This window comes from Streptopelia decaocto (assembly GCF_964273445.1).
Source record: "Streptopelia decaocto genome assembly, chromosome: 2".
Taxonomy (NCBI): domain Eukaryota; kingdom Metazoa; phylum Chordata; class Aves; order Columbiformes; family Columbidae; genus Streptopelia; species Streptopelia decaocto.
In genome coordinates this window covers 20,844,872-20,871,306 of record NC_138655.1, presented here as the reverse complement: position 1 = coordinate 20,871,306, position 26,435 = coordinate 20,844,872, and positions in this window count along the sequence as shown.

Here is a 26,435-nt window from a genome sequence, read left to right as displayed (position 1 = left end):
ATTGGTTGCCTTCCAAAAAATATGTGCCTTATATAAAACTTAAGTGATGCTTTGCACTTATTTGTATACTTATCTACAGGACAATGGATTCTCCATGATGTTTGCTTGGGATGTGTGTGCCTTTTTAATGCACTGTGATTTATGGGTGCTTTTCCCATACAAAAAGATCAGCAATGCTAGTAGGCTGCAAGTGCCAGCCCATTTCTGCAGACTTAGTTACAAATGGCTGTTATGGTGCTGTCAAGCGATTTGAACAAAACTGAAAGTCCATCTGGGGCAAATCTAACCTATCGTGCTTGGAATGAATTCAAATTCAAAATTAGCCTACAAACTGTTAGCTGAAAAAAGTTCAAAATGTTTTATTGTTTCTCATTTAACTCAAAGATCAAAATCTGTGAGTAAACACACAAACTTTTATTCTAGTCCATTTTTTGATTCCATTTGACCAGCGTATTCAGAACAAGAAGCATAATGCCAAGATTATAAATGTTTATTTATACAGTAAAATAGAAACAGCTTTATTTCCCTATTCTCCTGTGATTTCTTTCAGTGCTGAGTATCCCACTTCTTACCAAGTTCATTGACCACTGAGGTTTCTATGTTTATCCTCTGGTTTATCCTCTGACAAATGTATATGTTACAATAAGAGAACTAAACCCCTTGTTGTCATGTGCTGTGCAAAAAAAAAAAAAGGAGCAACAAAGAGTTATCGCAAGCATTTTCAGATACACAAAAGGAAAAAGGTTTCTTTACCATTCCCATGTCTGCCTTGATAGCCAGCATGATGGCCTCAGGTAGGAAGAATCCCAAAGGTATCTCACAGCTCTTGACTCTTATATGGGCATCCTGGCACTGGTAGCAGGGCAATCTGGTGCTGCTTTCTGGCAGCCAGTGCTCCGGGCTCAGGCTGGTTGGATGAGATTTTAGCGACCTTGAGTGACCTTGTGGATGGCAGTCACTGGGTAATGATTTCGCCTGCAGGATTATGCAGTGGTACTTCCCATCGTGAGGGGCTGCAAGGAGATTGCTGCCAATGACATGGAGAGAGATGGAGTCAAAGGGAGAGAGGGGGTCCTCAGAGTTGGAGATGAAACAGTTTAAAGTACAGAGCTTTCCAACTTTTTACAGGAGAGTAGTGAAAGAGCAATTGAATATCATTGTTAGCTCAGTTCACTGTGATTCAGATGCTTTTATATCAGCAAAAGGAAAGTGTACAGCATTAAACTTGTTTATGCAGTGTTTTTATAATAGCTAATTCATTTAAGCATACAGATACACAGACGGCAGTGGGATGACTGGCCAACCCACACAGATGTACACCTCCAATCTGGCATCCCATAACATTCATAAAATATGTCAACACAGCCTGGATTCCTTCCATAGTTTATGTTAAACTATTGGTGTTCATACCATACAAGCAAAATATTTCATGTTGTTAAAATTTGTGTCCCTAGTAAATAAATATAAAAACTAAACACATTCCCTCTAAATGCACAAGCCGTGTGCAGCAGCGTTGAAGCAATATGTACTGTTTGTACTTCTAGTAACATTGGAGAAATTAACATTTGTAGAGCTGTTTATCATGCAGGCAAGTGATAATATGGAGGCTCGTGTGTTTTATTAGTATTCTGTTTTTAGCTGTGACGTTCCTTGTACAGCGCCCTCTCTAGTTACTAGATTCTAGTTACTACATTGGTCTACACATCAGACCATGGACTGAGGAAAAAGATCTGGTATGGGATATAGCCATGTGTGGGGAGCCCCGTGGCCTAGGCCTGACCCCCATGTTGTCACCCCACAGCCCTGCATTGTCCCTTTTGCGCACCCCTGAGGCCCCAGCTACAGGCACAGGCAGTTGGCAAAAACCAGCTTGGTTTGGCATGGAGTGTCCTTGAGCAGTGGGAAGGCAGCAGCTCTGCTGTATATGAGTAAGTGCAGATGCTCTAGTGCAGGACCAAGGCCAAGAATGAGTCTGGTGTTCAGGGTACAGGAATAAAAGCTGGATCCTATTTTTAGACCAGAATTCACCTAAATATAAAGTATATTCATAGTTGGAGTCCTCATGATGCACCGAGCACCTGAGCAGTCTTTGCAAAATGCTATTAGGGTGCTGGTTCCCCTGAATAAGACAGATGAGCTACCCCACCTCTCCTCAATACCACCCCCACTTTGCAGAAGCCCATGATGGTCTCAGCAGCTGTGGATAGCCAAGATACTCAGCTCAGGAGAACTAAGAAGGGTTGTTGCAGGGTAATAATCAGTAGCTTTTGTGGAGGCCTTTGACTCCTTGGTGCTTATCCAGGTTGGATTTTTGACTTTTTCAGAGATTATCTCTGAACACGATGATCTGAACTTCCCTAAACATCACTGCTTAAAATATTGCAGCTCCACACACCTTGGTTATTTATATATTGTTATCCAATGATGAAATATTATTTTTTAAATTTAGATTGTTAAACACTGGCACTAGTAAATTACATCACTAATATCTAACCATGTTAAGTAAAATAGGTTAGTGTAGTACTGTGAAACACTATAGTATATATATGTATAGTAAAATAGATCTGTTGCCATTATGTTTAATGCATAATGCTCAAACTGTGCAGTATAAAATACTGAAATTAGTGAGTGCTGTATGTGCAAGCAGTGTAGGATTAAGCAGATATTCAGGTGTACCCTCACCTTTCCTTGATTAACAAACATGCCCATCAAGATAAAAGAATAGTGTGGAGGGAAGAAAGCAATATTTGATGATTAAAACACAAATGCAAAAATACACTGCTGTTAGACATGCAGAAGTCAGTGAAACCACATGCTGTTTGGAGAGGATTGAATTATCTTCAAGCACTACCATCTAATTAAATATGTATATATTTCTAGGGCCTGAGCTCTGGAAAGCATTCCTATTCAAGAGAGTGCTTAAGCATATGCTTAACTGTAGAATGGGGGCTTGGAGGAGGTATTAGTATGCGTAGTCAAAAAGTACATTTAGCAGATGAGCAAAAGAACTTGTTTCACAATCAAGACTGATGACAGTTTGCTATAGGTTAATCAATTGCCTGGTTTCATTACTTCATTTGAAGTTGTTTTTCTTCTGTTATATGGTGCAAAACATTGTTATAAACAAGTAAATTGTTCTTTTTGATTAACAGATGGCTAGTGACTAGCCAAAAAAATTATTATTTTTTTAAATTAAAGTGTTCCTAATTGAAACCTTGTATGTTGCAGTTCAGCCAAGGGAAAATTTATTAAAATGAAATTATAAACTTATGAAAACCAGGATTTATAATGGAAATATGATACAGCTGTAACTATAACCATGTGAACCATGCTGCTATTATGTACTATGGTAACATTATATAAACCTACACTCTTTGGGCCATTATCCTTACAGTTTTCTTTTCAGTGCAAATCATTATATTTATTATCCGTCTTCTTGTATAGAGGGTCATGGAAAAGGCCAATCAAAAGCAGAAGAAGCCTGCCTTTCAAGAGGAAATTGGACCTATTTCTAATTCTTCTTCTTTATAAAATACAAGGAGTGCAGACATTTTTTTGTGAAAAATTGTTTCATGTAAGATAAAAGTGCAGATTATTGGTGAGAAAATGACACACTTTTCCCTATATCTTGAAGATTCTTGGGAGATATTGACAGTTTTCCTAAGAGATTTTTACCTTACAAGTGCATTTCCTTACTGACTTCAAGCAGCAGGTGCTGAGGCTCTGCGTATTTATTTGGGAATACACTGCATAGTTCAGTTATTGTGGCTCAGATAAATGTCTTAGCAATGTAGTATCTTAGAATGAATATTGTACAGAGTATCAGACAAAATGGATCTTTTTAGAAATACTCGTTTCTAATTTTCAGGATGAAGAAAAACAAAACTGTGTTTGTTTTTCTCTTTCATCACTTTCTCTGTGTCTTGAAAAAAATATGAATCCCAAAACTGTTATTCCTTTCTCCTTAGAAATTGACATAAATATGCCTGTATTTCTATACATAGCTGTATCAGACTCATTGGCAGTAGTCTAGTAGGCAGATCACTGTATAAGGACATAGAGCCCCAGCGCCTGTCTTACACCATTGCCTTTATAGTTATGACTAAGGAATATGTGCCAATTTTTTAACTCTTTCAAGCTGTAAAAGCGATGTCGTAGAAGTTACCTCTCTCCTACGGGTTGGACAAAATGTGATATGTGTTCAGAAAAGCTTCAATGTAAAATGAAAAATGGCCTTGAAATTATATTTAGGAACTGCTCCATGACTGTTGACTCATCACTAACCTGAGATGTAAAGTCAACATATGTGGAACTTCTTTTTTTTTTTTTTCTTAAGCACCCATTTGGCCCAAACATCAGTACAATATAGCGCTATGTGATTATTCCATATTTAAAATACCTTCTTGCTGTGCTCTGTTTATCTGTGGTAAGATACCATGCATTAAAAGCATGAGTTGGAACCATAGCGAGTCAATATTAATACCAATGTTTTAATACTACTATCTGCCTGACAACTATGTTTAATTCAGTAAACATTCCTGACATTGTAAACATGGCCAGTATAGCTGTTAATACAAAGTAGGCAAATTGATTGACAAATATGTTTAGAGATACAGGTCTCAGAGAGACTGTGGATCAGTTGTTTACTGATAACTGGCAGAATGCTCGGACTTGATTGCTAATAGTTAAGCTAAGGGGGGAAAAAATAGCCACTTTATGACTGCCGCTTGATGAAACAATATTTCTGGGTTGTTTGGTGGTTTGTTTTTTTTTTTTTCAGAATATGCTGCTAATTTAGGAGTATCAGCTCTGCACAAGAAAGCTGTGTCACAACTGGAAAATTATAATGCTGCTAACAGACAGTGGTGTTTCTAAAGTTGTGACGCCCAAAGTGCTTCACAACTTTTGATGACTGTTTACGACAATTAAAAATCACTTTATTTATTAGGGAAGTAGACTTTGAACATAAGAGTTAACCCAAATGGATTTTATTTTAGACTACCCATTGTTATCTCGGAGTATGTCAATATTACGTGCTTCAAAAGAATGGATAGGAAATGTTTATCAGTAGACAATGAAGGCAAATAGATTGTTTATGACAGTATGGGGAATACATTTCTTGGCAAGATTTTGAAGTGCAGTCAGGAGGGTCATTCTTGAGGCTGCTTTTGTTGACATTCATCATAACTGAACATCTAGATTGTAAAATATGTAGTGTTTTTGCACCAAGTGATTCTCTAGGTACAGCATATTGTGTTTGTATTGGACTTTGACGGCATAGTCACAAAAGATAGGATGTTCAAATACTGCATATACCACTGCAGTTTCTATTTTAAATGTTTCTTGAATTGCTCATTGCAATTTACAAATCACTACCAAGATTTAATTTGTTTATTTCCCTGTAAAATTTTTGAGTATACTTGGATATATTTTTTCCGCATTCGTGATCTCCCCTTATTTCTGACACTGAAACCTAGAATCATATTTTGAAAACAAATAAACAGAGCAAAGATTTTTTTTTACTTTTAGAATACCATATACTGCAAACCAATATTTATATTTCAGTTTGAGTTTATTTGCTTATTCTTGGACAGTTTTTCTAAACTATTGTCTTAATGCATTAATTTTATCACATCACAAATACAATGACAGGCAAGGTAAAATCATGTAGTGGATATGATCAAGGAATATTGCTGTTGTGAGGATTATAGGAATATAGCTGGCTTCATAAAAATATTGCATTTCACATCACCCCATTTTGCATATTAATGTCTTGTTAGTAGGATAGGGAATTCCAGTTTTTACAAGGTCTATAAAAATTGCTGAACAGTAGGCAGTGAAAGGAAGCCTGGAGAAGGAAGAGCCTCATCACCACCCAGAGCCTTTATACTGTTATTTCAACAATGCACCAGAATCTTTACAGCTAGTCACCAAAAATAATAGTCTCAATGTGTGAAATCACTGAAGATAGTACGGCACATTTTATTTATTACTGAAGGTATTAATGGCATTGTATTTTTAAGACTTATGAATGACATTTCTTTTATTTACTACAACTTACACAGCTGTTCCACTCTACCCTGAGCTTGCCCTAAGTACCCTGTTCATGATATCTATCTGCATTCATTTTAAATAGTCACTCCTGCTCCTGTTTGAGAATGGCTGGCTTTGTTCAGCTGCTCAGTTGCTGAATCCAGCATCGAGCAGTGGTAGCACAGATCAGCACAGCCTCCCACCATGCTTTGTCCTTCTGCAAAACAAACGTGCACAGACGTGTAACCATATGCAAGATTTAGTTCAGTTAGAGCACATGGGTTTTATTGTTCCTTGCACAGGTTTATCACTGGTTTAAAGTGGATATAAAATAAGGGCTCTTCTGATTTGGCATCATCTTGTACCTCCTTCACACTCACCAGTATGAGTTCACAGCTGATTCAGAGCAAAACAAACTCAGGTATTATCAGCACAGATACATTTTTACCAACCTAAGTATTGTCAGCAGGCCACACTCTCCATGTTTGATTAATGTGCATATTCAACGCAAATCAGGATGGACCTTCAAAGAGCTCAATTCATGTAACTGGGGCCAAATTTTAGGAACTGCTGATTAGTGAGGTGATTTTGAAAATGTGACACTAGGCAGAGATTGGTGTCTTGCTGAATTAATGTCATACAAGGAGTCAGACATTTTTTTGTGCAGATCTGTTGTCTGAAGGTGCGGTCTTAAGATGTGCATGGGTGAGGGAGACATCAGCACTGCTCCCAGGTGTGATTTAATAGCAAAAAATAATTATTTAATTATCACAGCAGCCCTGTGAAGCAGAGAATCAGTAACACACTCATCTGAAAAAACAGAAAACTTGAAGTAAGAAGCCAGTTGTTATGGCAGAGTAGTAAATATCTTTGGCTCCTGATTTGCAGTCAAAAATGCAGAGGGGAAATGAGAGATGATCCACTCAAATACTTAAGTGGCGTTAAGGGAGTCCAAGAAAGTGTAACTCATAGGATAAGAAGCCAGAAGAAGGAAGCTGGAGGTCCATGATATGACTGGGAAACTAAGTTAACGGAACAGATATGTCAGGGTAAGCACAAGTTACAAACCCAGAGGCTTATTTCATATGGACTTCTCTCTTTGCCCTTGTGGTTTAGCCACAATGCCACACTCCTTTTCTCCATGTATTTCAAGTGTTAGCCTTTTAACCAAATTTACATAAATGAAAAAAATAGCAAATATATATATAAAAAACAAACAAACAAACAAAAAAAACCCAAAACATAAATAGAAAAGCAATTTTTAGGTGAAAATTTGGAAACCGGAATCAAATTAGAATGTTTATAAAATGCTAAACTAAGAACTGATGATAAAGTTAATGTAAGGAGTTCACAGTAGACTTTGAATAGTAGACAAAGTCCATCTGGGTTTTCCAGCTATATTGTTATATCCAGATAGAATGCAGAGAAAGAAATATATCTTTAAATAAATAAACCCTACTTCAGCTTAGCTAAATCAGAGAAGAAAGCAGCTTTGTTCTACTACATTTCAAAGGGCACTAAAGATGCCTGCAGTTGCATGTATATGAAAACCCCACCCTCTTGCCTGTTCTCAACATTGAAATCCATTATATTCACTAAAAAGAACTTGGCACTAAAATATCTGAAGATTAAAAGTATTTGGAGATGTTTAAATCATCAACCTTTACTGATATGCACTTCAAGAGGAATCACCTAACATTGAGATCAGATACCTTCCATCCCATCTGAAAGAAAGCTATTAAAATTGTTCCCGCTCTCCTTTGTAAGCTTGCCAGAGTCTAACATGGTATGGTGCATCATGTTGGCATACAGCATGATGCTGCATAAACAACAGGACTGTATTGTACATCATCAGAAATATGTGAAAATTCATTTAGATCTGCCACCAGCTATCAATTTTGACAAGGAATGTATCTGCTCTGGCTTAATTAGAGAGGATGAAAGCAGGGCAAACAGGTCAGCCTCCCCAGGGCTTCCACACCACTGGAAACTCTGCTCTGTAGCAGTCTGCGAAAGTACTCAGGACAGGTCAAACCCAGAAGTTTTCTCTGTAAAATAGTTCAGTGACATTTGCCATATCTGACACAACACTAGTAGCCACAGGTTGCAGATGTGGAGTGACTTAAAAAAAATATACAGGCTTTGTTTTCCAAGTCAGCCAGAGGAATATATTAATGTTTCCCCTTAGCCAGTCTCAGAGACGGGGTTTGACTGAGTTTGGTGGGGCACCTCTGCAAAAGAGAGCAAACTGACACCTCTGGGGAAAGTTCTTCTTTGGCTGTAAAACTGGTGTTATGCCATTTTGTACCTAACATATGGTGTTCTATGTTTGATTTCTGTATATTTGTGGGGATTAAATATATAGACATGTTTATATGAACACACTGTTACACAGACTAGAGTTATAACAATTTTCATACAGAATTACCCTGTGACTGTCATTCAAAAAAAAAAAAGATCTTCTTTCCTTGATTCACTCCTTTTATATTATTTTGTCTGCATTTTGAAGGTGTTACATTTATCATAGATTTCCAAAATCTGCAAGGAAAACAATTTTTAAAAAATCCTTTAAATTTTCCTATGTCTTTAACTTCATACTGTTTCCAGTACAGCTGCATTTTACAAAGTAATTACATTACTACCAGCCCAGCTGGATAGTTTGTGGTCTGTTCTTTTGCTGGTCTAAAGGTGTCTTTCATTTTCATGTTGACTTTACTCTGTGCCTATTTGGAGGTTCATTCAGTGAAATAAAATTGCTATGCAATTATTTCTACTTAGAGAAATATGACAGTTAGAATTTTTATGTTAATTAATCTTTGGGGTTTTTTTATTATTGTGTGGCTGCCTATCATAAATTTTCTTGCAATCCGGTTTTAATGCATTCTATAAATTATTGTGTTTTCTCCCAGGCCCATCATGACTTGCAAATAGTTAACTTTGCATTGATTTCTGTTGTTTGCTGTAATACCATTGTATATGTAATTCATCAAGAATGGTTTGCATCTCTGATAATATACGTGATAAGGAAAGATACTTGTCAGGAATAAGTCCTTTGTCAGACTGTAGTCTTGTTATGAGTGTGTTCAAAAAATAAAATACATTAATAAAAGATAAGTAATAGCAAATCCAGTGAACACTGGTCTGAAGGGAACAAACAAGGGATTACGTTCCTTCTTGTTTTGCTGGCTCAGTGAAATTAGGAAGCCACTGTTTCCTCACCTGCATGCCCAGTTAAGGGCCATCTGTTTCCTGTTTAAATGTAGTATCTTACATGGTTTTTCCAAAACCCCTCTTGCATTAATCAACACAATCCCAATAAACAGAAGCACCAAATCTTGCTTATCATTCTTACTCAAGGAAAGCATTTCAGTAGTTGCAACTTGACCACAGTTTAGCTTTACTGCAGTGCTTTGTTTTCACTAACATCCACTTTTGTTCCCTGCATTTTTAAAATTTCTTGTCTAGTTCTAGGCTAATTTTGCAAGCTTTCTGCAACAGCCTGAAGTCCTTTTCGTTACTGTGGATTAAACCAATAATTTCCTGACTTTGTCACTAATGCTTTTAATCTGGGTCTGGTGCCATGGGTTGCACTTTAACATCCTCATGAATGTTATTATAAATTTAACACTGAGTTAAAGATAATAAGGTCAAATGTATCCTTGACGTTATACTTTGCCTTTGATGAAGGTAACAAATAATGAATGCGGCCCGGTCTCCTTATTATCATGGTTTAGATTTACAGGAAATCATTGGTGAATGGATACTCCTGGTAGGGAGAATCAATGAGCCAAATTGGTTACTTGGATTGTGGTAAGATTTACACAGAGAAACAATACCTTTTATTATATCCAATAATTACAGTATTATGGTGCCACCACAATGAATGCAGACACTGTAAATATCAGGTGTCATCTTTAAAAGATATTATTCGATAAAATACCATTATCATTGATATTGGGATAATTTTAATTTAAAATAAGAAATGTAGATTAGTGAGTATATGTAAAAAGTAAGGAACAATAGTAGCTCATAAAAATGAGTATTTAATTTCATACATACATACGCACAGAGAGAGAACAGCTTTGCAAGAACTTCATTAAGGTTTTCAGAATCAGCCACTCAAATGTGAGAAAGATGACCTGGGCAACACTGAATCAGTACATCTTTTACATTCATTCTGGTACAGCCCTTAACTCCATGGCTAACTTCTAGCTGCACACAAGTCCATGCCTCATTCCTTGCACCTGATGGACAATTCCCACTTCACAAGCTGTTGTTTCCTATTTTGTTGTCTCCTCATTGCTCAGTGTGTGCTCAGAGACTGTATTTATAGCACACTTTTCATACCTCCCCTGAAGGCAAAGTCAGTTATTTTTGGGCTCATCTTTGGCGCTCCTTGCTAGCAGGAGAGTTGCAATGGCAGTGGGGGAGAGCACTGCAACTCCTGCAGTGGCATAACATGGCAATATAACACCCACAAGTGCATGCCATGCTAGTCCCTCCTGTGAATCCTGCCCCTCCAGCAGTGCGTCTCAGCTTTGCCAATTTGTTTTTCTCAAAAAGTGGGAATTGTTTACAATAGTTGTCATTAAAGTGGGTAGGGACGGTGTTATTTTTATTCCCAGGATAAAGCTGAAAACAAAAAAGTTTGTTCTAATTTTGGATTCTCAGCTGGATATATCTAAAATCTGATTTTTTGTCAAGTCCTTGGGAGAGCTCTGCTGCATTGCAAAGTCACTTCCATTCATGTCAGGCATGAACGTTTACCACTTCTGCAGATCAAACATCCCAGTCTGAAATCAGGACACAGGAAACAAATAAAATGTAGTTACTCATGTCTACTGGAAAGTCTAGTTTAATCCTGCCAATTTATGTAACACATTTTGCTGGAGTCCACACTTTACTCTCTAGTCCTAACATAATTTTGTGTTCATTCTGCATGCAGACATCTCACCTTTCTTATTGCATCCCCAGTCTGGTGAGTTGCTTGGTGCCACTGTCTCATCCTGAGTGTGTGCTCAAGTCGCTGTCACTCCCCATGACAGCTGATCCCATCAAAGGTTGGATGTAGCTACTTGTGATCCACCTGGCATGCACCCTGGAGCCTACAACCCACAGAGAGCGGAGCAGCAGTGCATGCAGGTCGCAGCAAGAATTGGGACAAATTTATTAGATGCTGAACTGCTTTTCTAGCACCAGTGCAGACCTGGGACCAGCAAAGCTGCACTGGCTGCACAGTCATAGGGAGAGGACTTATTCCCACATCTGATCTGCTCTCCTATGTCAGTGATTGTGGGACTCTGGTACAGGAGCAGCCCATGGGAAATAGATCAGTAGATTAAAGCCTGCTTCCCGAAACACCTACAGTGGCATATGTTATCACTTAAGTGGGCCAGCTTTCAACGGCAAATCAAGCTAGGATGACAGGCAGTGCCCTGCAGGCTGGCTTTATCTCACCTTTAGGCCAGGTAGAAAGACCACATAGTCCAAGCTGTAGTCTGTGCCTCAGTGCAAATTTTTCACAGCAGTGATACCAGTAATTTTCAAGATGAGCAAAACTGCGTAGTATTCCTCACCTTGCTCTCGAATGGAGCTTAGTTACACTGGCTGAAGTTTTCCTCAAAAATCCAGCCCAGGGTAGATACAAGACATAGAACAGAATGTTATCCCAAAGAGTTGAAATTTGGCTAAGCTCTAAGTAACTGAAACCAGCAGAGTGTCTGGCAACATTAAATGAGAGGCTGTGTTTCCATCCCACTCATCCCACTTAAAATGTGCTGAAAAGCCTGTGTGAATGCAAAATGAAAGATATTAAAGTGAGCTGAACAACCAGAACATTTAGCAGCTTGGTCAGAAGAGAAGTACATGATTCAGGACAAGGAAGTTATTTCAGCTTGTGAGTCAAATAAGTAAGGATAATAAACAAAGACTGGCATAAGGGGTTAAAGCTTATACAGCTGTTTCATCCTGAGTGTATTGAACTGAGCAAATATTGTTAGATGACTTAAGCGACTTACATTTCTATATAATAGGGTGATTTTATAAGTTCATAGAAGCAACAGAGAACACAAAGCAGGTTATATAAAGGCCAAAAAAAAAAAAAAAAGAACATTTCTGAAAAGAACAATGTTACTGACAGAGACAGTTCTAAGGGAGAAGAAACATGAAGCTCAGTTTACAAGGGGGACTTAGGAATTTAAATGACTCCTTAGGCACTGAAGTCCAACATTTAGTTATCTGTTAGTTCAGTTAACTCTTATCTAATGACACTGTACATTGTATCAACTCATCTGATTCTGTAGGCACCTCAGCTTCCCTGACACCTTGAGAAAGCAAGAAACCCCTAAATCCAGTCAGATCTAAGCACCCAGGCTCACTACTTGTGCCTTAAATAGTCATAGGTTAGTCTTCCTTTGCTTACGCCACCACTGGGGCTGGATCTAACAGGCTCAGCTAACACAGAATAAGAGGAAAAGAGAGTGGCTGCATTCATTTTTTTACCTGAAGATGACAGTGGTGGGCTTTTTTTGTTGTTTGTTTGTGGGAGTTTTGTGGATTTGTTTTGTGTTTTGTTTATTTGGGGTTTTTTTCTCTTTTTTTTTTTTTTTGGCTTTTGGTTTTGCTTAGTTGGTTCGTTGGTTTGTTTTGCTTTTTTGGTTTGTTTGGTTTGGGTTTTGCTGGGGTTTTTTGTTGGTTGGTTGGGTGGGTTTTCTTTAGGTGGTGGTTGGTTGGTTTTGTTTGTTTGTTCATTTGTTTGTTTTAATTTGGACTGTGAAAAGTCCAGCTCTAAAACTCCCTGTTGAACCTTTAAACCACACCTGTTGGTTCCCCAGAGAATGCCCTTGGCTGTGATGTGACCTGCAGCGAGACCTCCTCTGCCTATCATGCGAATCTGTATGACATAATGCAATATTTATCACAGCCAGTGAATGGATAAAGTCAAGAAAATGACTCTGTAATGGAATTTTTTAAAAATGCTTGAATGAAATGAATATAAATAAAACACTTCCCTCAGCAGGTCAGCACTCTGCTTTCACAAATGTGGTTCTTTATACCCACCCTCTCCTATTCACTCCATAGGGGACCCCTGAGAACTGACCGAATCGGGACTGGGAACTCCATTAGATGGCAGGATGCTTTAACATGACAAAGTTCAACACAGCAGCAAATAAATCTCTCAGTTCACTTCCCCCTTGAGATGACTTCCTTCCTTGTTTCCTGTAGCTGGATATGTGTTATGCAGGAGAGGGGGCAGGGTGGCTACCTGGTGTAAATCATTTCCTCCACCTGCTGATATATTAATTAAAATTTTAATAGTATATCTGAATTGGCATATTCCTGACTTCATTCTACTTGTCCCTGCTGTATTCTTCTGAAGATGAACTGGAAAAGCTGCAACACGTCAAATTATCTCGCACAGTAAATGTGCAACCTTCTTACTATAATGAGTCTTTCTCTATGAACCTCCATATTAAGACCAAACATGACACCACAGATACTGGAAATGAAAATGGAAAGCTTTATTTGAGTAACATTCTGACAACTTCTGCTCTTTCCAAAAGGGATATTTTCTAGAAGAAACAGCTCATACAATGTCTGCCTGGAATTGTTTCATATACTGTGTTTTGGACCTGGAGCAGCCTCCCTTCTCATGGGGTCAAAAGACCCCAGACTCTACTCTTTAAATTCCTCCTAAAGAACAAGGGGACAGTTGCTAACATGCATCAGTGCATACTCGTTTATCTTGCTGCTTCAACTTATAGTCTTTCAATTTAACTCACATAAACAAATTCAGAATAAATGAAAAGGATGTAGGAAAAGAGGTAAGTCCCAATACAAGGACTCTCTGCTTTTACATACATGGTGTTTCTCGTCCAACTATAGCTTATACAACAGCATGCATAATAGCATAGACCCTGGGTTTTTACTTTTGTAATTTCACAGTGGCCAAAGCACTGAAAAATGCATGTACCAGCCCAACATCCACTGCTTTTTTCTTCCCTCTAGTATTTTTCTTTCATCCCTTCTTTCTCTTTTGACCTCCTCTTTCTCATTTCCAGTTTTTTGTCCTTCTTTCTGGTATTATAACGCCTCTCCCTTCTTACTAAATTTCAGTTCTACTTCCACTCCTTTTAGAACTTGTTTAGTTTTTCCTTCTTCTTCAGTAATATCTGTTTTACTCTTTATAGCATTACCTGTCTTACTTTTGCGGATACGTTATTTTCCCTGGTCACCCAAATTCTTTACTTTTTTCTCTCTATAGAGATTCCATTATCTTTCTCTTTTTGTCTGCCTTCCACCCTCTCTTCACTTTTTCCTTCTTTCTTTCCAGACACATTGTCTTATTACTATCCCAGAATACTTTCTGGCTCTAATGGGGAATTTTTTATTAATTGTCTAGTTTTTTCACAGGGTCAGTTATCTCTCATCTCTCCCTTTTAAACTTTTAAGTATTTAGAAGCCACAAATATCCTTCCAGGGACTGGAGTAAATTAGGTTATCCAGATACTGTTGATCAGACATATAAGAGATTAAAGCATAAATGAAGAGGAGAGCTGGACTGATCAGGAGCATACAGGTTGTCAACACAGGACTGCATGAGAATGAAGTAAATTCACTGGTTTTGAGGGTCTCAGGAACTCTTAGGTGTTGTCTATGGCTTAAAGGGGCAACCTGAGGAGCAGTGAAGAGAGGGACATGGGAAAGGCAGGAAAGATGAAATAGTGGAATATTAATTTTATATTAGGTTTCTTCATGTCTTTCAGGTCATTAATATTTTGGGTCTGTCAAAGCGGCCTGAGAGCATCATTTATATCATTAGAAACTTCTCAAAGTTGTGTTGTGCAGAGCATTGTTGGCTCTGCTAGGGTTATTTCTAACATGAGAGAAAAGTTAATTCCTACCAGAACAAAGTTATTATCATAATCTCCTAGCATATGTCTAACATAACTATGCTTTTTCTTTGGAGTCCTTCCAGCAGGTAATTTTGGGACACCACTTAAGTAAGCACTTTTTTTGTGTGTGTGTGGTTGCACCGGACCTTCCTCTACTACATTAATGGAGGTTTGGGGATTTTGATTGCTATTACCACCTTTTTAACTTTTAAACTGTTATTTTAAGAACTGAGGTTAGGTTTTTCATTGTTCTAATTCAGCTTTCAGAGTGCAAAATGAAGGTCTGGCACTCCAGGGTGTATGTTAGCTGCAGGATAATGTTTGTGGCAGAGAAGTATACAAGGCAAAGAAACGGCTTTTGTGGGTGATTAAATGCTGAAGTGAAGCTGAGGTGTTTGATAACCACAGAAGCTATTTATTGTGTGTATACTCCAGTGCCATGAACATTATTCCTATTATATGACAAGACAAAGGAAGATTCAACAAACCATAACGAGAGAAGGATGAAGGATTGTTTTGGTTGTTGCATTTTTGCTTGATGGAAGTTTGGAAGTTCTGTTTCATTTTCTGCCTCTCCTAATATTTCCTTTGGGGAGGAAATTAGGGCCAAAGACAGACATTTGCCTGAAAAGGGTAGCAGGAGTACTAACTAAATTCTGAATAAACATGGGAGTTGTCATATCTTATCATCAAACAGCACTGCTTACGGTTTTATTGGGACACAGAGAAAGACCATGCTAATAGTATTCATAAAGAGCATTTATTTAGGTTGTGACAAATAAGCTTAGGAAAAGAATCAAGCATTCTTCAGGTTTAAGAAACAACAATGAGATATAATAAGAAGATAAAGGGAATATACCTTTTCTACCTGTTCTATTAATTCCCACAGTAGCAGTGTGAGTTCAGGAAATATTGCGAGACCAAGCTCACAAATACTACTTATATTCTCAGCAGCAGTTCTCTTTTACTGGTTCCCTGCTTGTTTGCTGCTGTTCCTGTGGAACAGTTTTGGTTTTTTGCAATCGCACTCAGTGCTGGTCAGTGAGCTACATCAAGACCTACACCTTTTCTCAGAGGGAATTGAAAATTACAGAGAGATTTGAATAAAAAAGATCCAGCATACAGCAAAACACACCTGTTTCTCACTGTCATTACTTAATAGGTGTCATTTCCTCTTTAAATCACTTGAGTTGTTAAAGAAAGCAGAAATAAAATGGTGTGGCTACAATGACCAATAACACAGTGGAAACACTGAGCAGAGGACATCGGTCACAGCCAACCCCACTGCTGGTCTTTGTAAATGTTGCTCATTAAACAATTATGAGCAGAGAATATATTTGTGAAGTGCAAACTCTGTTTGCAAATGACTTGCCCATAGATAAACAAAGCCTGCTTTGTCAAATCATGAGAAATAATTTAACCATCTGTAGTCACAACATCCCTGTGAGTAGCAGCTATTTTTATACCACTTTAGAGGTGCAGAACTCAGCAGCCAGCAAGAATTTCTTGCATCAATAGCAAAATGTGGATTAACTTAAAGCAAAAAAGCAACTGTTAATCATGCTATGATTTTGTTGTGTTTGCACATCTCCTGACAAGTTATAATACAGATTCCCTGGAAATTTTTATTGTTATAATGAATTAACGTTGAATGAATTTCAATGTTAACAGCACTTGCTGTCTGCCTGTAAACACTCCTTCAGACCAGGCTGTTTCTAGAATTTTTCTAAGTCATTAAAATATTATCTGAGCATATTGTTGAGTACCTCACACCTTTGAAAGGTGCTGAACTGTCATCCAGCTGCAAAACTTCAGCAGCTCATGGTCCTGCTGCCCCTGCCAAGGTCCCTCCCCACCTCCGCTCCATGGGGTGATGGCTTCAGCAGACTCAGAGCCCCCGTCCCCTTCTGTTCACATGAGAAAAATATTTCTTCACTATCAATATGAGTTATTGCCAGATGATTTTCCTTTGTTTTACACATCATCATATGTGGCTTAACAGATCAGTGCCCTCTCCTGCGATACTCCACCACCCTACTGAGCACATCTTCTCAGATGGATGATTGATTATTCTAAGTACCCTTGAAATGCGTACCAGTTTTGTTGAAAAAGAAGGTATTTTCTCATTAATATTTGTGTCCATGTTTTATAACATTTACAGCATCTAGACATTTTGACATGTTATATGTTCATATATAACTCAACTGCTGTTGAGTTGCACATGAAAAACAAAAATGAATTAACAGAAGTTTATTTCAGTGTTTAATACAGAGCCACACAGAATAACGGTATGGACTCAGTGATTCTTGCTGTTGTTTTTCAGGTACAAATTTCCATATGAATTATAGGATAATAGTTCTGCTCTTGAGTGGAATGTGAACACCACTTTCTTTGTGGTATTCAGTGCTAACGTGCATATTTAAATGACAAATAAAATTCTACTTATTCTAAATTATCTCAAATGACTGTAGTATATGAAAAAGGATTGTTACATTCAGATGCATCATTTAGAAGAGGGCTCTGTCATTTTCCTCTGATGTGACCTAATTTTTAAAAAATTTAGGCTGGGAGTTGCGCTCCTCTTGTTTTACACAGCAGATGTTAATGTCATTATCTACTTAATTTGAAAGCTGCACTGATTTCCACTCTGTTTCTTCCTTTGAGTGTCATTGCTGTATAAAAAAATACTTTTAACTCTAGCAATGGTCATTTGAAGTTACACCCAAAATGCTGGCCTGACCTCATAAATAATAAGTTATTTTTTAAAAATCAAATTAATGTGGATGCCTGTAATACAACTACTAGGTAAGGCTGAGTAGAGTAATAGAATAACAGAACTGGGACTGTTTATATTAAGAAACACCATAAAAAGACTACCCATGGCTTTATTCTCTCCTGCGTTATGTACTTTCTTAAAGTCAAACCAAGTTGGGGCAAAATAGCACTGGCACATATGTTTGCATACTCTTTTACACTAGTAGTTTCAAGATCAAGCCTGCTCAGTTTACAGGTTTACTTTGAACTAAATTATACTTGCCAAAATTTTCAGAGATTCAACTGGATTCATCTTGGCTGAATTATCACCAGTCAAATGCTTTGGAACAGAACGTCATTAGCAGTATCATCAATGGAGCATGGGGTAGGATGCAATGCAGCTTGTGTCAGTTGCATCACCCACAGTTATAAGGAACATTAAAATAATTTTATCACTAGTCATTTGTTTTGATAGAGTTATAAGAAGATGAAAGCACTGCAAAGTGCCTTCTACTGTCACTGTTTTGATCACTATGCAATTTAAAAAGTATATGTGGTCTGTGATCCACCAGTATCTGCTTTTCTAAACTGCTTTTCTAAAAATATCTGCATTGGTGTTACTTTCTCAGCATTTTTAATCTCATGAAACTGCTAAAATTCTACATTTTAAGTCCTTCTGGAAATGCCATGTATTGCAAAATATGCTAATGCTTCTATTTTATATTTGTTTTCAACAATCTGAAAATTCAGCTGCCCATCATATAAATCACGGTCATATTTCCTTGGTCTGTCATCTTGCCAAATGTCAAGCCTATTTAGTACTGAGCTTGATCAGCATTAAGATAAGAGACCTGTAAGAAAAGTATGGGTTGTTAACTGAACTGGTATTGATAGTTCAGTAGGTGGCATTCTTTCTTCTAACTGCTACAGATTCACTGGATCAGAATGTTAATAGAGGGCTGAGCTTTCAGTAAAATAAAATTCTTAGGTATATAATTAAAAATTAATTCCCTACACTTGTGTTGGTATAACCTCCTATATGCCACTACATAAAACTACCATAACTGCATGAACCAAAAAAAAAAAAAAGACAAACTATTAAGCATGCAAAATTGGAGGCTGGAAATTATAGTTTGGAGAACTTATAAAACTCCTTCAGCACCACGATCTTGAAGACGTTGGTTACCAGATGAACTTATGGGCCATGTTAGCTGTATGTTGAAGAATTTGCACTCTACATGATAATGATAATATTTGGGGAGACAATTATGATGGGCTATGAAATGTAGCTAAGAGCTTACAAATATTGGAAAAGAAGGAAAGCATGTCTGCAAAAGATTATCTGAGATTATTTTTACCATGTAAATATAATTCATAGTGATGTAAGAGCTGGAAGTAAAAAATCTCTTGTTAATTGCACTCATTTCTAATACATGAAAATTGCATTGATTTTCTTATAGAATAACATGGTGGGAATTTGTAGAATTTTTCACACTGTAACTTGAAAGATACATAAATGCCAGCAAAATTTAAATAAAGGTGCAAGTTGACATTAAGTTAGGAGGAAATAATTTTGTATTTTAATGTACTTGGGTTACATGGTAAATAAGGGTAGAGAAGACAGCTTGCTGAGAAAACACATCCCTTTATTTCTCATTTCCCTTTATTATCATATTATTCAATGTCCAATACAATTTATTGTACCCTGCCTTGTTATGTCTAAACTATTTTCAGTGTAATAAAGATCAGATTTTACTTCTGTAATAAATATCAAGATTACATTAGATCTGTAAACATTTTTTTCTCTATTTTTTCCTAGGTTTGGAACACATATAGTAAATTAACATCAAAAACATTTCCCAAGATAGCTATCATAAAAAAAAAGTCTAACTAAACAGAAGAAATTAATAGGTTCCTAAGAGTTGAAGTTGCTCTTAAGATAATCCCAAGCATTTGAAAATATTATGATGGAGATCCAAGAAAACCTTAAACAATAGTCTTTTAAAAATGAACATAAGAGAAACTTTTCTAGGGACAGGAAGCCATAGAGTATCTTTACTAAATGAAAAAAGCACAGCCCATCTCTCAGCTGTGCAGTCACAGTCCTAAATCCAGACATTTTGGCAACCATACAGTATGCAAACATAAACCATGTAAACACACGATTAGGCTGGACTCTTCTGCAGGATCCCATGTTTAGGATGGTCATAAGATCCTCAAACAAAGAATTAATGCATTTGTATATACAAGCCCCTTAGTGACAGATTATGAAATTGTCACAGATAAACCCTCCAAAAAAGATTTATGTGGTGATGAAATACTATCCACAGTATTAGAAATATGTAGCAAAGCCATTCTTAGCAAACATTCCAATATATCATTTGTAAATTGAACCATACTTAGTCTCCATAATAAATGTCTTCTGCTTCACACAACAGACTTCCTTCCGTCCTACAGATGAAAATGAAGAAAAGGCAGAAAAATTCCTAGTGGTTTTGTATTAGCATACTAGCTTTGCCAAGTCAAAGACCAGAAATTTAAAGTATACAGAAAAGATCTTTAATCAGGAAAATATAATTTTAGAGATTAAGTCCAGAGTTCTAAAGAAAGCTCAGACAACGATATCTTTATTTTAAATTAAATATTTCATTGTATCTTAAATTTATTTTTCTTTGAAACAGGATCTCATTTCAAATTTGAATCAAATTTAGTATCAATACAGAATGCATATGATTGGAACAATATCAGAACATAATGCTTTAAATGAAGGTTAAAGAAAAAAATCAATTACATTTGAAATTTACTTTAAAAGTGGTTGAAGTAAGAAAAAACACTTCTGGTCAACCCAAAGTGGACTTTTAATTATGGCTAAACCTGAAAAAAATCACTGGTTTGTAGTGTTCTGTAGAAAAGGGAAAATAATAAAGATGAAGACTGTTTTGTTAGCAGAACAGTTAATTTTATTCTGAGGGAGAAGTTAAATAGCACTTAACTAAATTCCTGTATTGTTTAAAACAAACCAGTTAAACAGACTGTTTATGCTACATATATAATTTTACTGGAGGTGCTTTTTTTTTTCCTCTCGTGACAGTGCAAAACAACAGATGTTCAGACAAGCAATATTCGAGGATTCATGCGAGACAAATAATGAAATCTCTAGTCCTTTGTGATGAGATATCACTAGCTAGCGATGCAATTATTTAAAAAGAATTATAGGAAGAAAAGAAAAGAAACATCATGTCACTTGATAGCATGTACCAGTGTGTGGAATTATGGAACAGGAGAGCTCTCTCTTAGTTTAGTCTTAATATGTCACTTGCATAGTTAGGAAGCTTAGTGTGCCAAACATTGACTGCAATTACATGAAGAATTGCTGCATCCTTGGAAAGTACCATGTACAGCTCAGTAAACAGATGTTACTCACTTTGAAGACAAAATACATTTGGTGTCAATTCGTATTCCAATATCTTGAAATAGAATGATAGTGCCATGAGCCTGAAAAGAGTATCTTGGGTCACTTACTGCAATTTCCTACAACCATAGATGATCTGATTGTAAAATATAATTCCTTTTCTTTCAACCTTTACCAGATTCATTTCAGTAAGCAGATATAGCATAAAGGATCGTCATGTTTATAACACATTGTTAGGGTCAATCACCTTCAGGTAGCTCTCTGTAATACAAAAAAAAACCCAACCAACCAACCAACCAACCAACCAACCAACCAACCAACCAACCAACCAACCAGCCAACCAACCAACCAAAAATAGCTGTAGTTGATATTTCAGGCAGAAACAAATTTATATAAAGTTCAGTACTCCTAAAGGCAGGAATGGTAACACATGCTCAAGAGAAAAGCAGGAAAATTATAATTTCATGTACACATATTCACAAGGAAGACATCTTTTATAGTGAGGGTGGTAAAGTACTGGCCCAGGTTTCCCAGAGAGAGTGGTAGATGCCTCATCCCTGAAGACATTCAAGGCCAGGCTGGACAGGGCTCTGAGCACCCTGATCTAGTTGCAGATGTCCCTGGTCGTTGCAGGAGGGTTGGACTGGATGGGTTTTGAAGGTCCCTTCCAACCCAAACTATTCTATGATTCTATGGAAAACCAATTCTGTTGATTTTCTTTACCCAAGCCCTTTAAGACAGATGCTGAAATGTCATAGGCTCCTTCTATTTGAAGAGTGAAGTCAATGACAGAGGTAGATTTGTTTTAATGCTGTTTTTTTGAAAAAAAAAACTTTAAATCCTGAAGCACAAGAAAAGGAAGCAAATTCTGAGGCCTTTCCAGCCAATGCTCTGCTCAAAAAGCCTTTTCTCTTGGCTTTCCGTATTTCTATAGGTGTCCTTCCCACCTCTCTGCCTGTTGGCTCTCCACAGCAACAGCTCCCCCAAAGGGCCTTGATGAGCCCCCCGGGATCACAGCCCTCCAGGCTTGCATGCATCACCCCCATACATCACTCACTTCCTTCTGGCATTGCTGTGACCTGTGGGTTTGACAGTTGTCAATTTGTTATTCTTAAGAAGGGCTCAGGAGACCAACTGACCCAGCTTAATTAGCTTATTGATTAGTACTATAAAGTCCATAACCAATTAGGGATAGTAAAGTTATTAATGTTCAGCTCCGCAACAGTCTACTGCAGGGATGCAGCCGTGCAGCAGAACAAAGCAAATACATCACACATCTCTTCATACTCCTGTGTGTATCCACATGTTCTCCATATCACATGAGAAAAACCTCCATTGCGTGCACTTCTTATTTCCCTCATAGCGGGAGGAAGATACAGTGCTCTGATTCTATTCTGTCTTGCTACTATTACAGAAGTTGTAACTGATCCAGCCACTGGCAGAGGAACTACAGCAATTTAACTGTTAAAAAAATGACTACTGTGGAATGGAGTGCAGTGCAAATGCAAAATATTTTGAGAATATAAAACAGAGTAAGATGACTTTGAATAACACGACAATATATGCTACTCAATATATTTCTCAATGAGATTTAGTTATATCCATAAAAAAATAGGTTTGCTATAGTGTGGAATTCATAGTTATGTGCTAAAGCTTTAATGGGAAATTAAGCATGGTATCTTAGAACTAGCAGTTGAAGTGAAAGGAGGACACAGAACACAGCCAGGATGCACTGATCAACCTTTGTGCTCTGATCACAAGCAAGTGGTTATTTCCTCATATACAGGGAAACAAGCTCTATGCCTTAAATATGATGTTGTATGTTTTGAACTGCCATGTTTGGGCTATTATGTGCACCTTCAGAAGGGAAATTTGTATTCCTCTAATATGAGTGCAATAGCTGGAATGATCAATATGTTGTATAATTAAAGGGCTATGTTAAACAGGAAGAACCAACATGGATGCTTCTAAAAGAACCTGCCAGGAGCAAGAGAAACTCACATGTGTTAAAACATTTGAGATCAACCTATGACAGATTCCGGTCAGGATCTGTAATGTATATATTTAAAATCAGCCCTCAGTTTACACTGGTACAGAGATTTCCTGTTCTGTTTCCAGGAGCCAAGCTGATGTCCTCTCTTTGCTACAGCCCTGCTCTGAAGACTTTTTTGAGCATTAGCTGAAAGGGTTACACTGTGACATGCCGTTTAAGGAGATACAGTAGTTTATTTTTATTTCAAATTTGATTATGAATGTTTTGATAGTAGCATTGTATTTTACAACATACCTCGTCGTCGTTCTTAAGAGGTAAGCAAATATACTGTGGCGTTATATTAGCAAGGACTTTGTCCTTGCCAAAGAAGAAGAAGATGGGGTATTGCTTTTGAAATGGCTTCAGCAACATTCTTTGAGCTGAAAGCAGATATGTTGAAACTAGTTTGTTGAAAATAAGTTAATTATCCAGTTTCATGACATAAATTTGATTCAAAGAGGAAAGGCAATGTGACGCTTCATTACTGCAGTCTTTCTTGCATGAGTTTGTTGATGTCTTGCTCTCATGCCATGAACAGGAGTCTCCGCCTGAGACTAATTCATGATGATGCTGCAGTGCAGTTCATTTCTGAATGTATGTTGCAATACTGTGATAATGGTTTGTTCTTTCTCATGATAGAGTGCCTGTGCTCTAGAGGAGGATATAAAAACACGAGCAGAAGTGGTCTACATTATTTCTAGCCTGGATTATTCAGTGATCTACAGGGACCACGAAAAAGCTTGTTACATTTTGCTGTCTTTTCTTCCAGAAAATGAGTTTGCATCTTGCACAAAACTCCCAAGAAATCATTGAACAGAGAAGGATGAAATAGTAAACTTCGATAAAGGAATAAACAGAAAAAACACTTGTGAAAATCAGATGTTTGACCCTTTCCAAACAGAAGAAAACAATTTTTCAGTGGAACTGGTGCTCCTCTTCAGTCTCTGCAATTGCTTGTTTGAATGGAAATTTATTACAAAAGTAAGAGAGCTGCTTTTTTTTTCATCTTTTCTGAGGTCTTCCTAGAAATTTGCAGGTGATGAGAGAAGCCTTCATTCTAATAAAAGAATAGGCCAGCTTACTGATTGGAGAAAATTACATGAAGTTTTTTAATCAAAGTCTCTGTGGTCTGCTGTCTGATTTTCTAGGCCAGATGTCAAATGTTTTTCACTGATGTCGATGTTGAAGTAATCACTAAGCCAATTCCAAGAATGAGTAAGTGAGACTGTAATAACATTTCATTTCAGTATTACATAAGCCTTTTTTCCCAGCTATGAACAAAGTAACAGGACCCCTCTGATTCAATATAATTACACAAACTATTACTTTGAAATTTGTGAGACAGTTTTATGTGTGGTCAATTGCTCTATACATATATATGGGAGGTTTCAGTACAAAATGCAAAAACACATTTACAAAGTTTTATATTTTTAAACATTTACATTTAATTTAAAACATAATTACATTTTTAGTATTTAATCTATTTTATGAAGTTTATCTTTGCTACTACAGTATTAACCAGTAATTTGAAAAGGAAAGAATTTGCTAGAGAAAAGACTTTGGTTTGCAGTTTGAAAACAGGGAGAGAAAGCACTAGCTGACTCAATGGATGATGTAACTCAGTGAGTGAGTCTCAGATGATTATTGTGGGAATGTGGCATCAGATAAAATATTTTTACAGTTTTTATGTAGAATATAATCATTGTCATGTAGAGAATTAATCTAGGATAACTAATGTTGAACTTGAAGAAACATGTTTTCTATAACTGTCTCAAGAGGAAAGTGGTGATATAAAGGATCAAATGGGTATTTGTTTCACAGGTGAATATAGAACCAAGCAAATCTGATATGGAACTACATGCAGCACAAAGTCTAACCTTAGTGTTTGGGTATATTACACATGAATATTAATACAAATATACTCAAGTGGAAGAATCAGACCCTTAGTAGTCAGAAACTGATTGGATGTTAACATTGCCTCTTTCACCACAATTCAGATCTTTAGTGAAAAGACATTTTGGTTAAACATCTTCTGCTTTATCCAATGCATATTTGGTGATCAGTTATCTAATTTGTTGTTCCTTCATCAGTGGAGCTCTGATCTAGTTTTTATGCAGAATTACATATTTCTGTATGAGCTTTGCTATGGTGCTTGGTACTACAGTTTCATAACCAGTGATGACGCTGTGATATTTTCACACTGCTCTTTTGAGAAGAAGTATGATATATTCTCAATTTGCAGATAGGGAATCAGACAAGGACAGGTGGATGCAAACATGTGCTACTACTTCCTGGCACCCATCCAGGATTGTTTTTCCATCTCCTTCACCTCAGAACACACTTTGATTCTTCAAAGCTCAGCTCGCTCTGATGTTGGGTGCAGTTGTGATGTTATTTGGAGCATCTCTACTGTGTAGCAAGTAATTCTACACAGATAGTATGCGTAGAAACAGAGGCCACAGGGGACGCATGGTGTGCTGCTCCTCTCCCTAGGCATGCAGGGTAGACCAGGCTTCTGAGCCCAAGTTCCAGGCATCGCCACAAGCTCCAGCTGTGAAACTGCTCCTCTCAAGGGCCTTAATCTGATCTGAATGAAGTTGATTCTTATAAGCAAGACAAAAAGACTAATTTCAAGCATGGGGGCACAAGATCTTTTGAAGAAAAGGCCACTAGAACAATTTAATAGGGCGTGGGGGGTCTTGAAGAGACACTATGTCCTTTTCCCTGTGCTCATTCTCAGAGACAGTGGAATCCCTTTTAGCTGAAATTTCCCAAACTTACTTAGCCTGAGAGATACACGACAGGAAAACTTCCACTTCAAAACCAAAGGTTAATGTCTGAAAAATGTGTCAGCAAGTGAAAACAATCTTAAAATGGGAAGCATTAGACAACATTCAACACAAGAACTACTACCAATCCCACCTCCAATAACAGGGTAAAATATAAACAAGTTGGAAGAATACTTCTGTAACACAAACCCTCTAAAAATGTAAGAGCTTTCAGCTTAGTCATAGCGATCCCCAAGAACAGTTCTCTATCCTACTGCAATCCTGACTTACTCCACAAAGTACTTCAAGGGAGTGAATGCAGGGTTGAATACACAGTTTATTTCAGTAGATTAGTTTTAAAAGTTTATATTTAATTTATAGACCAAGCTCAGACATGGTCTTCTATTATAGATCTCTGTTATAATATACAAATTGTCCCATAAACTGGGCAGCTTTATGTTTAAGACAGAGGTTGAGGAGCTCCAGGGTTCATAGGAGCTCTGGGGTTCACTGATACCTTTCTGCTTCACTGGGCAAAACAA